This window comes from Myotis brandtii, unplaced genomic scaffold (genome assembly GCF_000412655.1).
Source record: "Myotis brandtii unplaced genomic scaffold, ASM41265v1 scaffold259, whole genome shotgun sequence".
NCBI lineage: Eukaryota > Metazoa > Chordata > Mammalia > Chiroptera > Vespertilionidae > Myotis > Myotis brandtii.
The window spans coordinates 1,464,683-1,479,533 of record NW_005359840.1 but is presented as its reverse complement, the minus strand read 5'-3'; the positions used below and the strand labels follow the sequence as shown (position 1 = coordinate 1,479,533).

At 40.5% G+C, this 14,851-nt stretch overlaps 2 pseudogenes; both read left to right on the top strand.

Annotated features, from left to right (window-relative positions):
- The first annotated feature begins 613 nt into the window (after positions 1 to 613).
- LOC102247837 lies at positions 614 to 1,377 on the top strand (annotated as a pseudogene).
- An 8,935-nt stretch (positions 1,378 to 10,312) lies between these two features.
- LOC102252901 lies at positions 10,313 to 12,357 on the top strand (annotated as a pseudogene).
- Positions 12,358 to 14,851: the final 2,494 nt, after the last annotated feature.

Sequence of the window (14,851 nt, the reverse complement as noted above, 5' to 3'; positions counted from 1 at the left end):
GTTATTGGTATTTTTTATTTGGAAAATTTCCCATGTTTCAAGCATATCAAATATACTTAATTAGATTAACACTTATCCTATCTAATAAAAGACAAAAAGGGTAATTGACCGTACCTTCGCTACGCTTCCCATTGGCTAATCAGGGTGATACGCAAATTAACTGCCAAGAAAGATGGCGGTTAACCGCCAGCAAAGATGGCGGTTAATTTGCATATGTAGGCACAGGAGCAACAAGCAAAGGCTGGCGTGGCGAGCGAAGAGTAAAGAGGGAAGCCTGCTGGGCCAGCCTCTGCCACGCCCCCGGGGCCCACGGAGAGTCCACAGAGAAGACCGGGCCTCCCAAGCGGAGAGTCTCTGTGGTCAGAAGGTGCCGTGTCGGGACCGTGATAAAGACGGAGGCGACTCAGACGCCTGGCGGAGGCGTTAGACCAGCGAGCAGGGCCTTTCAGCCAGGACTCAGGGTGGGGGTGGGGTGAGGGAGGTGAGCCAGAAATAGAGAACTACAACTCCCAGAGTGCCTGGCCGGGGAATCGGATGGGGCTTGTCATTTTGCAAGCCACTTTAACCTAGAGGTTTGCAAGGTTGGAAGTTCTGCGCCAGGAGCCAGGGAGAAATGGAGCTGGAGCAGAGAGAGGGGACCATGGCAGACGTGGGGTTTGAGGAGTTCTCAGCACCTCCCGGCTCAGAGCTGGCGTTGCCTCCGCTGTTGGGTGGTCACATCCTGGAGAGCGAGCTTGAGACTGAAGTGGAGTTCGTGTCTGGGGGCCTGGGCAGCTCCAGCCTCCATGAGCGAGATGAAGAGGAGGAGACAGCCCAAGGCCGATGGAGGCGGTGCCAATGGGAACTCAATCGCAGGAAGTACCAGGCGCTGGGTCGGTGCTGCAGGGAGATCGAGCAGGTGAATGAGCGAGTCCTGAACAGGCTCCATCAGATACAGAGGATAGCACGGAGACTCCAGCACGAGTGGAGGTTCCTCATGAGGGTGCTGGACTCCTACGGCGATGACTACCGGGCCAGCCAGTTCACCATCTTACTGGAGGACAAGGCAGCCAGGGCACAGACGCCCCCACCCCAGGCAACGCTGAGAATGAGCCTCCGGAGAAAGAGGGGCTGTCCCAGCCCAGGAGGACGCCAGCACCCGCAGAAGTCAGCAGCCCAGCCCCTGGCGAGGGGCCCAGCAGGCGGAAGAGGCAGCGAGTGCCACAGGAAGGGCGCCGGGCGGGAGTCCCGCTGACTCTGGAGCTGGCCCCTGTGCAGATAAAGGTGGAGGAAGACTTTGGCTTCAAAGCGGACGAGACCCTGGACTCAAGTTGGGTTTCTCGGGGGCCAGACAAGTTGCTGCCCTACCCCACCCTAACCAGCCCCCCCTTTGACTGACCCCCCAATAAATGGATCCCATGCTCTCCTCGGCAAAAAAAAAAAAGCTAAGTCCCTCGCCTGCCATGCTGGCCTCGGCCTCGCCTCCAGGGCCAGGGCAGCGAGCGAAGAGCTAAGCCCCTTACCCGCCGCGCCAGCCCCTTCTGGTGAAGAGAGAAGGCCTGGGTTGGGCGCCGGAGGAAAACTGGTGCCAGCAGCCAGGGGAAGGGGCCCCCAAGGGGCCCCAGACTGTGAGAGAGTCCCACCCAAGTGCACAAATTTTTGTGCACCAGGCCTCTAGTCCTATATAATAAAAGGTTAATATACAAATTGATCCTAACGACAGAACAACCAGGAACTGGTTGCTGCTATGATGTGCACTGACCACCAGAGGGTAGACACTCAATGCAGGAGCTGCCCCCTGGTGGTCAGTGCATTCTCACAGGGGGAGCTCCGCTCAGCCACAAGCCAGGCTGATGGCTGTGAGTGCAGCAGTGGTGGTGGGAGCCTCTCCCGCCTCCATGGCAGCGCTAAGGATATCCAACTGCGGCTCAGGCCCACTCCTTGCAGCAGGCCTAACCCATCAGTTGGACATCCCCTGAGGGCTCTCTGACTGCAAAAGGGCACAGGCCGGGCTTAGGGACCCTCCGCCCCACTTGCCTCCAGTGCACAAATTTTCATGCACTGGGCTTCTAGTTCTTTTTATAAGGAGAGAGAACAAATCCTTGAGGTATTCCAGTGGTCTATTGAAATAACTCCAAGTCATCTCTAAGTTTAAGAAAGTCTCTTAAAATTTAAATCTTGGGAAGGTTATAAAACATACTCAATGAAAGATCATAACATAATCTTTTTTAAACCTGGGTAAAACAAACATTTTATGGTAATAACTCTAAAGGCATCAATCAAACTTAAACCAGTTTTTTGTTGTTGTTAATGCTCACCTAAGAATTTTTCTTTTCATTTAGTTTTAGAGAGAATGGAAAGGAGGGAGGGAGGAGGGGAGAGAGAGAAACAGAGAAAGAAATTTCAATGTGAGAGAGAAACAAAGATTGGTTGCCTCCCACATGCACCCTGGTGCCCTGACTTGGGTTGGGGATGGAGCAAACCTGCAACCCAGGTACGTGCCCTCGACTGGATTGAATCCATGACCCTTTGATGAATGGGCTGACAATCTAACCACTGAGAAACACTGGCCTGGGCCAAACTTCAACTGGTTTTAAATATTTTCCAAGACCATGTGATCCTGCTTTATATATATATGCATTTACTTTCTTTATGCCAATAAGGAATATTACACCACATACAATGCACAGACAAACACACATCATATAAAAGACCATACTCATAAAGACCATGACATAATCCAAATTACACAAATTTTTGTAGAGAAGACAAGATTTTTCATTTGCTCTTGACAAATTTCAAAGAGAATAGAGAAAGGGAGGGAAGGTTTTATTTACCTAGCTGGAAGACTTGCTGAAATTCTCAATGAAAGCTTTAAAGACCATGAATGGGTGGTGGAACCAATGAAAGTCTTGGCTCTTATCCAAGGAATTGCATATGTAACATCCCAAAGAGTTATTTAAATTGGAGTCAGAGAAACACAGTGACAGAAGATAAAATGTGACATGACAAAAATAAAGTTGTAAAAATTGGGACTAGGAACTATAGTATGCCTAATAGAGAAAGGAATAAATCGAAGATTCAGTTCAGTTTATGAGTGACAAATAAAATTTTGAAATTAATTAACTGAGAGTCTAATATCTGCAACTATTTATTATAAATTATATTGAAGCACAGTTTCCCCCTAAAATCATCCTCATTTTTATCCAAAAGCCAAATTAGAACCAATTTATTTGTGGCATTAAATCCAGCTTCAATTTGGCCTGATTATTTACATGAACACAAAAAGAGTAGCAATTGATCACATAAGCTCTCTTAAATCTGCTTTGCTGGAATCTCATAAGGAACCTCTGAATTGAACTTTAGACCCTCAGAGTCAACAAATTTACAGGGATATTGTGTAGTGGCTATTGTGTTGCTTTGTGGGTTGAGTTCCAAGGGGCTGTCACTCTTTAACTCTCTTAAATGTCTCAGTTTCTCTTCCCAGATGTCTAATACAACAGTGAAGACCCGGAGTGTGAGGGAACCAACCCTTAGTGTGTGTTTCTGGACATGTCAATTATTTAATTACAGTTGAGTTGTAAATCCATTAAATCTGTATATTGCTTTAGGTAATATGGCCATTTTAATTATGCCGATTCTTCCAAATATGAATATTAGTATCTTTTGATTTTTTTGTGTCTTTTTCAATCTCTTTTAAGAATCGTTGCAGTTTTAAGTGCATAAGTCCTTCACATTCTATGTTAAGTTTATTTGTAGGTATTTTATATATTTTTGTAAACAGTGCTATATTTAAGAAAAAAAATGCTTACTTTATTTATTTATTCATTTTTTACTTTTCTTTTCAGCATCTAATCTGTTAAGTGAAATAATTGGATAGGAAATATTTCCAGAAAATTTATATTTGTTATTACTGGAGTATAAGAAGATGCCATGTGAATACATGTATGATGCAGAAGAAAAAATGAACTAAAATGATAATATTTTCTCCAATTGCAATAAAATAAAACAAAAAGCAAAGAAGAAAAAGATTAAGAATGTGAGCACTGAGATAAAGGAGAACACCTGAAACCTACATAATTTTATTAACTAATGTCACCCCAATAAATGCAATAAAAAATAAAAAATAATAATCTCCCATAAAAGCTAAAATTCAAAAGATCTAGAAATTACATTGAGAAACTGCATGTAAAATTATAAGCCATTTTTGTAATACTTCCTCATGCCCACAATGCTAATGCATTTGTTATTGAAAAGATATTCAAAATTCTCATCATTATGTAAAGAAAAAGAATAAATTTGTTCATGAATATAAATGTGCTTATTTCTTGTGCTGTCCTAAATTTTACTTCCTCCTACCTGCAAGCACCTATAGATTTTACCTTGCTGAAAGTCACTCAAAATCAATATAATACAAATCTGTTTTCTTATGAGTGAAATTTAACCTTCAAATGCTTCTTCAGGAGTAGAAGTATTTTAGGACAGTCATAACTTTATCATTGACTTCTATCTTTTCATTTACTCCTGTACTTCGTAATTCTTTGCATTACTCGCCTGAGGATTTGACCTAGAAAAGATGATAGGCAGCCAAAAACCTCAGAGGAATGTGATATCATTCTAATCTTAGGGTATTCGGATAACACTATCACACAGATATGTTCCATAGCTACATAAATTTTATCATCTATAAACACAAATGATCTTGCACTTTTCACTTTGGTTTTGTTTTAATTTATAAGAAAGACCTAACCATAGCAGCTGCAAAAAGTGGTCACACATAATGTGATCTTTAAGCAAATGTTTATTCATGAGGTACCCATTTCTCTGCCAGTGTTCTCCAGCTGACTACTTGCTCAGCGTGTACTATAATAATCTCCACATGGTGCATTAGCAGGCACTGAGCAACCAGCAATAAGGCATCTGCCATGCATTTAAAAACAAATATCAAATGTAATTCTCTAGGAAAAAATTATAGATTTTTATATAGATTTGACTATTTGCACCATTTACCAGACATTTTCTTAAAAGATATATATATATAATACTACTATCAAATAATGGGCACACACACACACACACACACACACACACACACACACACACACAGATCTTCCATAAAATGTAAAGGTCCATTGTCTTCTAAATAAGGAAATTTCAACTTTTTTTTATTGGAACCCACAGCAAGGAATAGCGTTCAGACTATGAACTATAAAATACATTTGTGTGTTTCTTTATGTATCTAACTGGAGTAAAAGTTTTATGAAACTTGAAAGTGAACTTTAATATTTTTATCCTATTCCATTCCATTTTATTTAAAAAAACCCTCTCTGGTTGTGACCACTGAATTTATCTTCTAGAAATTTTTCATGACTCTTTATTTGAAAGTCATGCCTCTAAAATTATGCCACTATATCAAATATTAATGTTTGTATTTATTTCCAACTAAATAGAATTATTAAAGTGATACTTTAGAAATGTTAATGGAAACTGTTCTAAATTTTAAAAATGTGTACTTCTGTGTTACTATTAATTTTTGTAAATATTAGAATGTTTTTTTTAAATAGCATTTGTTCAACTTCTGAATATCGTGGTGTATATTTAAAAACATTAAAATATGGCCCTAGCTTGTTTGGCTCAGGAGATAGAGAGTTGGCCTGCAGACCAAAGGGTCCTGTGTTCAATTACAGTCAAGGGCACGTACCTCATTTGCAGGCTCCTCCCCAGCCCAAGCTCTGGTCAGGGCTCATGCAGGAGGCAACCACTTGATGTGTTTCTCTCACATCGATATTTCTTTCTGTCTTTCCCTCTCTCTTCCACTCTCTCTAAAAATCAATGAAAAAAACCTTCAGATAAGGATTAAAAAACAACATCAACAACATTAAAATATGGACAACTTTAGAAATAAAGCATTTTTATTAATCACTCCAATCACTACTCTGATAATTATTTACTCTCTGGCCTTGCAAATTATTATAGTTTTCTTCCATATAATCACATGAATATAAATGTAACATGTTCTACAAAATTATTTTAGAGTTTATTTTTGTAGACTACCACCTGAATGCTTATTCTCAGTTATTTCCATCAAATCAAGTAAGACTGAAATAGAATATTAATCTAGCCAATTTATTGTAGTCCCATCTTCTTCCCATTTGTATATTCACTAGGTCATATGTAAGGGAATACTTCAAAATAATTTTGTCTTCTATTAAGGTCTAATTTGGAAGACATTCTCATAGAGAACCAGTCTAATCTGAAGGTCCTCAAACACAATGATTATCAAACAAAGACAAAGAGATACCAATTGCTTTGTCCAAGAGTTTTTACCAGGAAGGGAGGCCCCGGCTGGCAGCCGGAAGGCCCCAATTGACCCTGATTGCTGGCCATGCCTAGGGACCCTACCCCTATCTGAATTTCATGAACCGGGTCTTTAGTAATAAAATAAAATAATGTGGGAAAATATATTCTATCTCGTGATGGGAGGAGATCAGAAGTCACATTAAAAAATACCTGTATATGTTAGCCCTTGCCTGGCACCTCAGTTGGTTACAGCATCATCCTGACATGCCAAGGGTTATGGGTTTGATCCCCAGTCAGGGCATATACAAGGAATAACCAATGAATGCATAAATATGTGGAACAGCAAATTGATGTTTCTCTCTCTCTCTCTGACTTCTTCTTCTTCTTCTTCTTCTTCTTCTTCTTCTTCTTCTTCTTCTTCTTCTTCTTCTTCTTCTTCTTCTTCTTCTCCTTCTCTCTCTCTCTCAATCAATAATAAAAGAAAAGTTTATAAGAACAAAAAATTTTCTCCTAAAAAGTAATGGTAGTATATAGTTCCACATCACTGTATGATAGTATCTGATTCACGACCTCATTGCCAAGATAAACACTGTCTTGTAATTTAAATTTAAAAATACAACACATACAGCTTATAGAAATAATTAATACAAAAGAGAGCAAAATAAAAAGCAATAATACTGTCTCATTCTCCCTCACCAATAGTCATGCTTCTGGGGGGGGGGGCTCCTTTAATTGTTTTTGGTTTTAGCTTTACTGGTGCCTTATTACATAACTCTAAAAAATATGTTAATATCAATATTACCTACTTCATCATTTTAAACATTACCCATTTGATTCCTGTTATGATCGGTGAGCTTTTTGATAACATATCTCTACATTTCTTCAAAACTTCCCTACCCAAGAAAATCAAATCGTTAATATTATTTCATTTATTGTAGCCTTTATAGCTTTATATAGTACACTTACATATCTGTTTCTAGAATCTATATTTTATAATATTAAATTTGTTATCAACCTTACTCTTTCCCTTTTCCTTCCTACTTACTAGTTTCTGTCTTCTGTATTTTACTTTTGTAAATCACTAGTAATGGCAAAAATATATTGAGTTATATTTTTCCCTGTGCTAAAATTGTGACTATGGATGAAACTGAACCAAAACTGCATTAAATATCTCTCATTGCCAGTTCAAACTCCTGTTAGAGAGGAATCATCTGCAAATACAGCTTAGGACCAGTACATTCCTACAGGGCTCACAGATTTCCATAAGTATCCCACATTCTCCAGTTACCATCCTGCCCACCTCTAGCCCTAATGAGGGAGGAAAAAGAGTGCCTTCCAATTTTTGAAGTCAATGAGGGTGGCAATGCTAGTGATCTATTCACAAAGATTGGAAATGCCTGTGGGAAATGTCCTTTAGTATCTTGAAACCCATTTAGAAGTTTGTTGAAATTCAGAACTCCCAGGCTTAACTTGGGAATAAAATATAATGTCACTAACAGAATAAAATAAAATGTCAGTTTTTGGAAGAATATTCTGTGAGCCTAGGATTATGGTACTTTTGTCCTTTGCAGTTCCCTTTGCTCGCTTTGCAGAAAAGAAAGCTGCTTGACATATGTCCTCTGAAATTTATAGATTTGCTTAAATATAAAACCTGGTGATAGCTTATTTATCTGAAAGATCTCTCAGTGGGAGTTCTTGAATATGGCATTTCATCAGAACTTAAAGAAAGCATAGCATAGTTTATGAAAAGGGTAGGCCTACCCCCACTTTGTCCCAGTCTCTTGAGATCTCCCAGAGTTTGCAAAAGAGAACCAAGAGGTTCCTATTGCATGCCAATGATAGAAACATATTTTTCGCTTTTCTCTAGTTTGAGCTGAATCTGTCTGATATTAGGGCCTCTGCTGATATGGTGGTGTCTGCACAGTTAGTGATAATCATTGTCCAGGCAAGTGTTTTGCTTCACCTTTACCTCCTACAGTTTTGTGAAACCATTTAGAAAGAAAAAAGTATTTTCTTTGTTCAGCCCAAGGTGCTGCCCGGCTAACCTTACTATTGATAGTAAATTAAGAGGCATTTGGCAGTCTAGAATTTGAAGGCAGGAGGGCAGGGAGATTCTAAAAAAGAGTACCTGTATAAAGCACATTACAAGTAACTTTGAAATTTTGACCAGACTAGCTTGTCTTAGATTGGGTAGTAGAAAAAAATTATTTGAGGCAAGTTTGAGACTAAAGCTTTAAAGTGAGCAGTGTTGGGGGCCAGATGTAAGCTGGCAAGGTCCTTGCACCTGAAAGGGCTAGCAAGGCTGGGACCCTTACCCACACAGTTTTCCCAGACTTGTTTGGATGGCGGTTATCAGTAGAATGAGAGCAACATTTGTAGAATGAGAACAGCCTTTCATAGCTTACCAAGAAGTCTGTAACTATTTACTGAGATATGCTGTACTGAGAACTTGTCCTTCTGCTGTGTCTCTCCCTTAGAGATTAAGAGGAACAAAGAATACATTCCTCTTGACAGAACTCCTATTCAGTGTGTTATGTATAAAAAACATTGTGTGGCTAATAAAGTTGCTTCAGTTCATCGAGAGAACTGGAGTCCTCCCGATCCTGCTTTCCTGTCTTTCTTTCTTTTCTCAATTCCCACCTCCCTGCCTCAGCCCGGCTCAACCTTGTCAGGCTGGCCCTGACAGAGCAGAACTGAAATGTTAACATAAAAAGAGAGACTATTTAAGCAGCTTAAAGTGAATGTAATATTAGAGAATCTACCAAAGATTTGATTAATGTACCTGGTACCCAAAAGGACAGTGAGATTCAATGTGGTACAATTGGAGACTACTCAGGAGTAGTCATTGGAAAACAACAACTCCATTTTATGTTTATGCCTCAAAAATTGGAACAAATTGAGAGGCCTTTCAGAACTCTGCTTACATCAATACTAATAAAAGCCTAGGAGGCCCTCGCGCGCGCTATTGTCACAAGATGGCCACATGCACAGTGGAGGCGGGGCCTGTCGTCTGCTCCACACAGTGAGGCCTGGGGGTCCCGCGGCTCTGTGTGGTGCAGAGGAGGCCAGTCCTGGCGGAGGAGGCGGGTCGCGGCAGGGCAGGGCAGCTGTGGGCAATCAGACTGTCAGGAGAGCAGTTAGGCATCAATCAGGCTGGTAGGGGAGCAGTTAGGGGATGATTAGGCTGGCAGGCAGAAGTGCTTAGAGGTAATCAGGCAGGCAGGCAGACAAGCGATTAGGAGCCAGCGGTCCTGGATTGTGAGAGGGATCGTGCCTAAACCGGCAGTTGGACATCCCCGAAGGGGTCCAAGATTAGAGAGGGTGCAAGCCTGGCTGAGGGACACTCCCCCCCCCCATGCACGGATTTTGTGCACCGGGCCACTAGTTTATATTATACTTTGTAACTGTATGTTTTCTGTGCTTTGTATACAGAATAACTCCAAAAAACTGAAATTAACCCTTCATATAAGCATAGAAAACTCTTTTCATGGACATACAGTTTGTCTTTTTAAAATTTTTCTCTTGTACAATTTTGAGCAGGAATGTCTACTGAGTATTTCACATTTTTCATGTATTTTGGGATTTTTGCCTTATTGATACATTGCTCTAATGTCTCAAGCATATCATTTTCTGTGTGATTTTTTTTCCATAAAGACCCCTTCTGGGACTCTGTGTCTTCATCCTCCATACTGAATCAGTTGAATCTAAGCCTGTAGTGCTTTCCTGGATTAGATCTCATGGTTTCTAGATTCTTATATTCTTTCCTCTTGGTTTACTCCCTGGTGTAGAAAAGAAATATCATCAAGTCTCTTCTGAAGAAGTTTGTAAGAGACATTCATTTGTCTGGAGCAGAGGGAGGAGTGCACGTCATCTTCCTCTGGGCTCACCCAGGGCTCTCTGTAGCTCTTCTTCAGGGGCTGCTGCGAGGAGTGACCCCCAACCCCCGGCCTTGTGTGTCCGACTTGGCAGCAGTGTTAAGTTGCTTTTACAGAATTAAAAAAAAAAGTTATTACTGCTGTGATTTGAGCTCAGCATGGTTGTAGTCATCCATTTACTGGGGCTTCCTTTAATTGCGGGGCCTATGGATATTTGTCACAGGATTGACTATTTCTGATGGAGACGTGCATACAATTGGAGGGAAAATTGGGGAAGTGAGATGTGCTATAAGCCGTGTGGGAGGGTTTATCAAGAATTCATCTGTAGAGCTCTTTCTCAGCAGTAAGGCAGAGATGCAGAAGATTATAGAAATGAAAGAACTGATCACATAGGAAGAGAGTGACCAGGATCTGGGGCATCAGGGGCTGGCTGCTTATCTACTTTTTGTTAAGGGGATTAAAGAAGAAGCAAGTAATTCTGGATATGACTCTGATTAAACAAGATGTTGGGTTTCATACTAATGGTGCAGGACATGGTGATTTAAGGCCAAAGAAGACACGGCCATTGAAGACAGAGAATACTTTTTCTACAAGTTTGTCTTTCTTAGTAAGTGAAGATGATGTACATGTCTTTTTCTTTGGTTTATGTTTGGATGAGGTAATTTTCTTAAAACATTAGAAGGTCGAAATACTAGTAATGTCATAGTAAAATTTGCTTCATGTACTGTTGTTTCAGGAGGTTTTAAATGTCATCAAAGTTTCATGGGTTCCAGATTTATAGAAGTAATGCAAGGCTCAGAACAACAGTGGGTAGAATTCGGTGGTAGTACAATTAAGGAGGGTGACATTACTATGAGAACTGAAGAACATTCATCACCAAGAGGAATAAATGACAGACATTTTTGAAAAAGACCTCATTAAAAATCTCCCAGAAGAACAGGTTCTTATTCCCCTCTTGGATTTTATGTTCACTTAAAAAGATCTGACCCTAAGTATTAAATTCATTTGGAGATACTGATCTGACTAATGAACAGATTAGTTTATTTACTTATTTTTTATTGATTTCAGAGAGAGAGAGAGAGAGAGAGAGAGAGAGAGAGAGAGACATCAATGATCAGAGAATCATTGGATGGCTGCCTCCTGCATGCCCCCTACTGGGGACCAAGCCTGCAACCTGGGCATCTGCCCTTACTGGGAATCTAACCTTGACCTCCTGGTTCATAGGTCGATGCTCAATCTCTGAGCCATACTGGCCGGGCCCGATTAGTTTTTTTATATAAAAATGAAAGAAGAACAAGATATGCCTTTGTGATGTTCAAGACTCTGAAAGACTATAACACTGGTCTGGGTTTACATAAGACTGTTTTACAATATCATCCAGGTCTTGTTGATCCATTTTCTATAAAACAAATGCTGAAGGTCATTGAATGTTATGAAAAGGGAAGACCAGCTTCAATAGAGAAACAGGGGCTTGCACACGTTTTGCAAAAATACTTTCAAGAAACTTCCTCTGGCCTGAAACTGTACATATATTTCCCATTTGATGTTACAAAAGTTAAAATACAAAAGTTCCTTGCAGATTCTCCTCTTGCTGAGGATGACATTTTACTTGCTTTGTGGTGACAAAGGAGTTGGTCTGGGAGAAGCATTAGTGAAATTCAACTCAGAGGAACAGGTCATGCACACTGAACATTTAAGTGGTCGAAGATTCTTGAGGACAGAAGTATTGTTAAGACTTATAATGAGCTCCTGGATGGGTAGCTCCATTGGTTAGAGCATCATCCCTATATGCCAAGGTTTTGGGTTCCTTCCCTGGTCCGGGAACATCCAAGAATCAACTACTGAAAACTAATGAATGCATAAAAAGTGGAACAACAAATCAATGTTTCTCTCTCTTTCCCTTCCTTTCTCTCTTAAAAAAATAGAAATCAATAAAAATAAAATTTAAAAGGACTTATATCTGAGGAGTTTGGTGTAAATTTTTTCTTGCTGTCAAGTAAGAGACCATTCACAGTCATATGATAGAAATGACCCTTCCCATTAATTTGACTCACATGATCCTTCAGTATATGCAGTGGATTTTTCTGAAAACTTCAGGAATCGGCAAGGAGACTTGAGGCAACTGGACAGTTTCAAGCATCCCCAGGGAGATTTCCAACAGCCTGATAGATATCCTCCAGAAGCTGTAGGCATTCCCCAATAGATTTCAGCCACCATTGGGAGAGACATTTTAAGGAATTTCTCTATCTCCTTCTAATATTCAATGTTGCTTATGGGAAATCAAATAGTAGGTCCATTTGGAGGAGAATTTCTCCCTTCCTTTCCCCCATTCCCTCCCATCTTCTCTCCCTCCACTCCACTCTCTCTCTCCTCTGAAATTTTATAATGATATATCTAAACCATGTATATTGTTTATGGAGGAGTAAATGAAGGGAATTTAGAGGAAAGATATTCAAGAATTTAATTGCTGGAAAAAGGAATGTGCATTTTAAACTACTTTATTAAACAGGCTAACCTTGATGGGGTAAAATTATAAAACAGGATCATCCCTCTTGCACCAGTACTTTAAACACACTTAGTCCAGTCTCTCTCTCTAGCTTGCTGCTGGCAAATTGGGAAAGTCACAGGTGTGTTTTTTTTTTTCTGATAATAACTGTCTAAATTTTGAGTTTAAAAATGTAGTGTAATATAAGATCAAAACTTTCGATTTTCATATAAGTCATACTTTACCCACCTCAAATCCCTCTCAGTTGATGCTCAGGGTCTAACAGGGGTCCTCAAACTTTTTAAACAGGGGGCCAGTTCACTGTCCCTCAGACCGTTGGAGGGCCAGACTATAGTTTAAAAAAAAATTATGAACAAATTCCTATGCACACTGCACATATCTTATTTTGAAGTAAAAAAACAAAACAGGAACAAATACAATATTTGTATTTGCATGTGGCCCGCGGGCTGTAGTTTGAGGACCCTTGGAGCATGTAGTATGGAGGGACATGTTCTGTTCTTTTGTTCATTTTTATCTCCTTTCTTTGTCACCGAAAACGGTGAGTGTTGTCAACAGATGGTTGTTGGTGCCAATTCAATGCCAACAGAAATCCCCAATTTAAGGTGCAGTGAAGGAAGACACTTTATTCAGTGCAAAACGCTCAATTGTGATAGGCAGGGCTGTAAAAATGGCACTGCTGTGGGGCACCCCTAGGGCCACGTGGCCTGGGGCAGGACCTTCTGCTGCTAGACAGCTCTGCTCTGTTCCTGGCTGCTCTGCTCTAGCAGACATCTTTGTGGTGTTCTGTTTTGTTTTTTAGCTCAGCCAGGGAAGTGCAGTCTTTAGTGTTCAGTGGAAAGGGAAAGTTGCTCTCTGAGCCAGAGGGGAGCTGGCTTATATGGACATAAATTCCCTGCCCCTGATTGGTATGTCCTCATGCAAATGAGGACTCCAACTCATTGCAGCAACTGTCTGGTTTGGTCAGTATAGAACCACTCTGGTTGTTCAAGAGCTGCACAGCTCTACTTGGGCAGGGAAAGCCTCAGTCCTACTGTTTGAAATAGGATTCCAGGAACTCCTTTCTAAGGGCTGGCTCAGATGGCGGAAACACAGTGCAGGCAGACAGTTCAGTGCAGAGCCAGGCAGTTTAGAACCAGGCTTCTGCCTGAAGTGCAGCTTGTGGGAGAGGCCCCTGTGCAGAAATGGCTGCTAGGCTCAGTGTTTTTTTGTTTTGTTTTGCTTTGTTTTGTTTTTTTAATTGAGCCCAGTTAGCCACCAGGAGCCCTTCTTAGTAGGTGTCCTCTTTCTCAGGGTTTACAGTGGTAAAGGAGCAAATACCTTTTGATTTAGCTGGTCCTACAGTGGGGCCTTGACTTACGAGTGTCCCGACTAACGAGTTTTTCGAGATACGAGCTGTCTCTCGGCCAATTTTTTACTTTGAGCTGTGAGCTAAAATTCGGGTTATGAGCCAGCTTCAGATACCCCACCACTAGTTGGCGCAGCGAATGTCACAGTGAACGCCACAACATCAGCCCAGCATCACGTGTCTCACTCGTTCACTTTTTGATTTGACATACGAGTAATTTGAGTTACGAGCTCTGTCACAGAACGAATTAAACTCGCAAGTCAAGGCCCCACTGTATTTGCAGTTTTCTCTTACCTATCAGGTGCTTTTTAGTATATTATGTACTCAAATGTGTACTTTCTTTTTCTTGGGATCCTTTTGTGGATTCTATAGAGACATCTTTGCCAGAGCACTCCATATTACACAATTCCTTGGTGCAAAGATGGAATACTTGATAGATTCCCTCACCCTGTATGAATCTCATAATATCTACCATAGCACAGGCATGATCACAGGTACCGTAAACATACATCAAACAAACTTTTCTTAATTTTTTGTCACATATGAAACTGCCATTTTTGGAACTATGATACCTCTCAATGATCTTGTTTTTTATAATAAACTAACATACATCATATCTCAATATTCTACAATAATTTGGTAAATTTTTAACATTATATTTTACACTGATTAATGGTTAAAACTTCTTATAACTATATGATAGCCACTGGCCAATATATAATTAGAACTCAGACACTTCAACCTCAAAATCAATCTCTTACCTTTTGGGACAGCATGGATGGACCTGGAAAATATGTTGCTAAGTCAAATAAGCCAACCTGAGAAAGACAAATATCACATGATCTC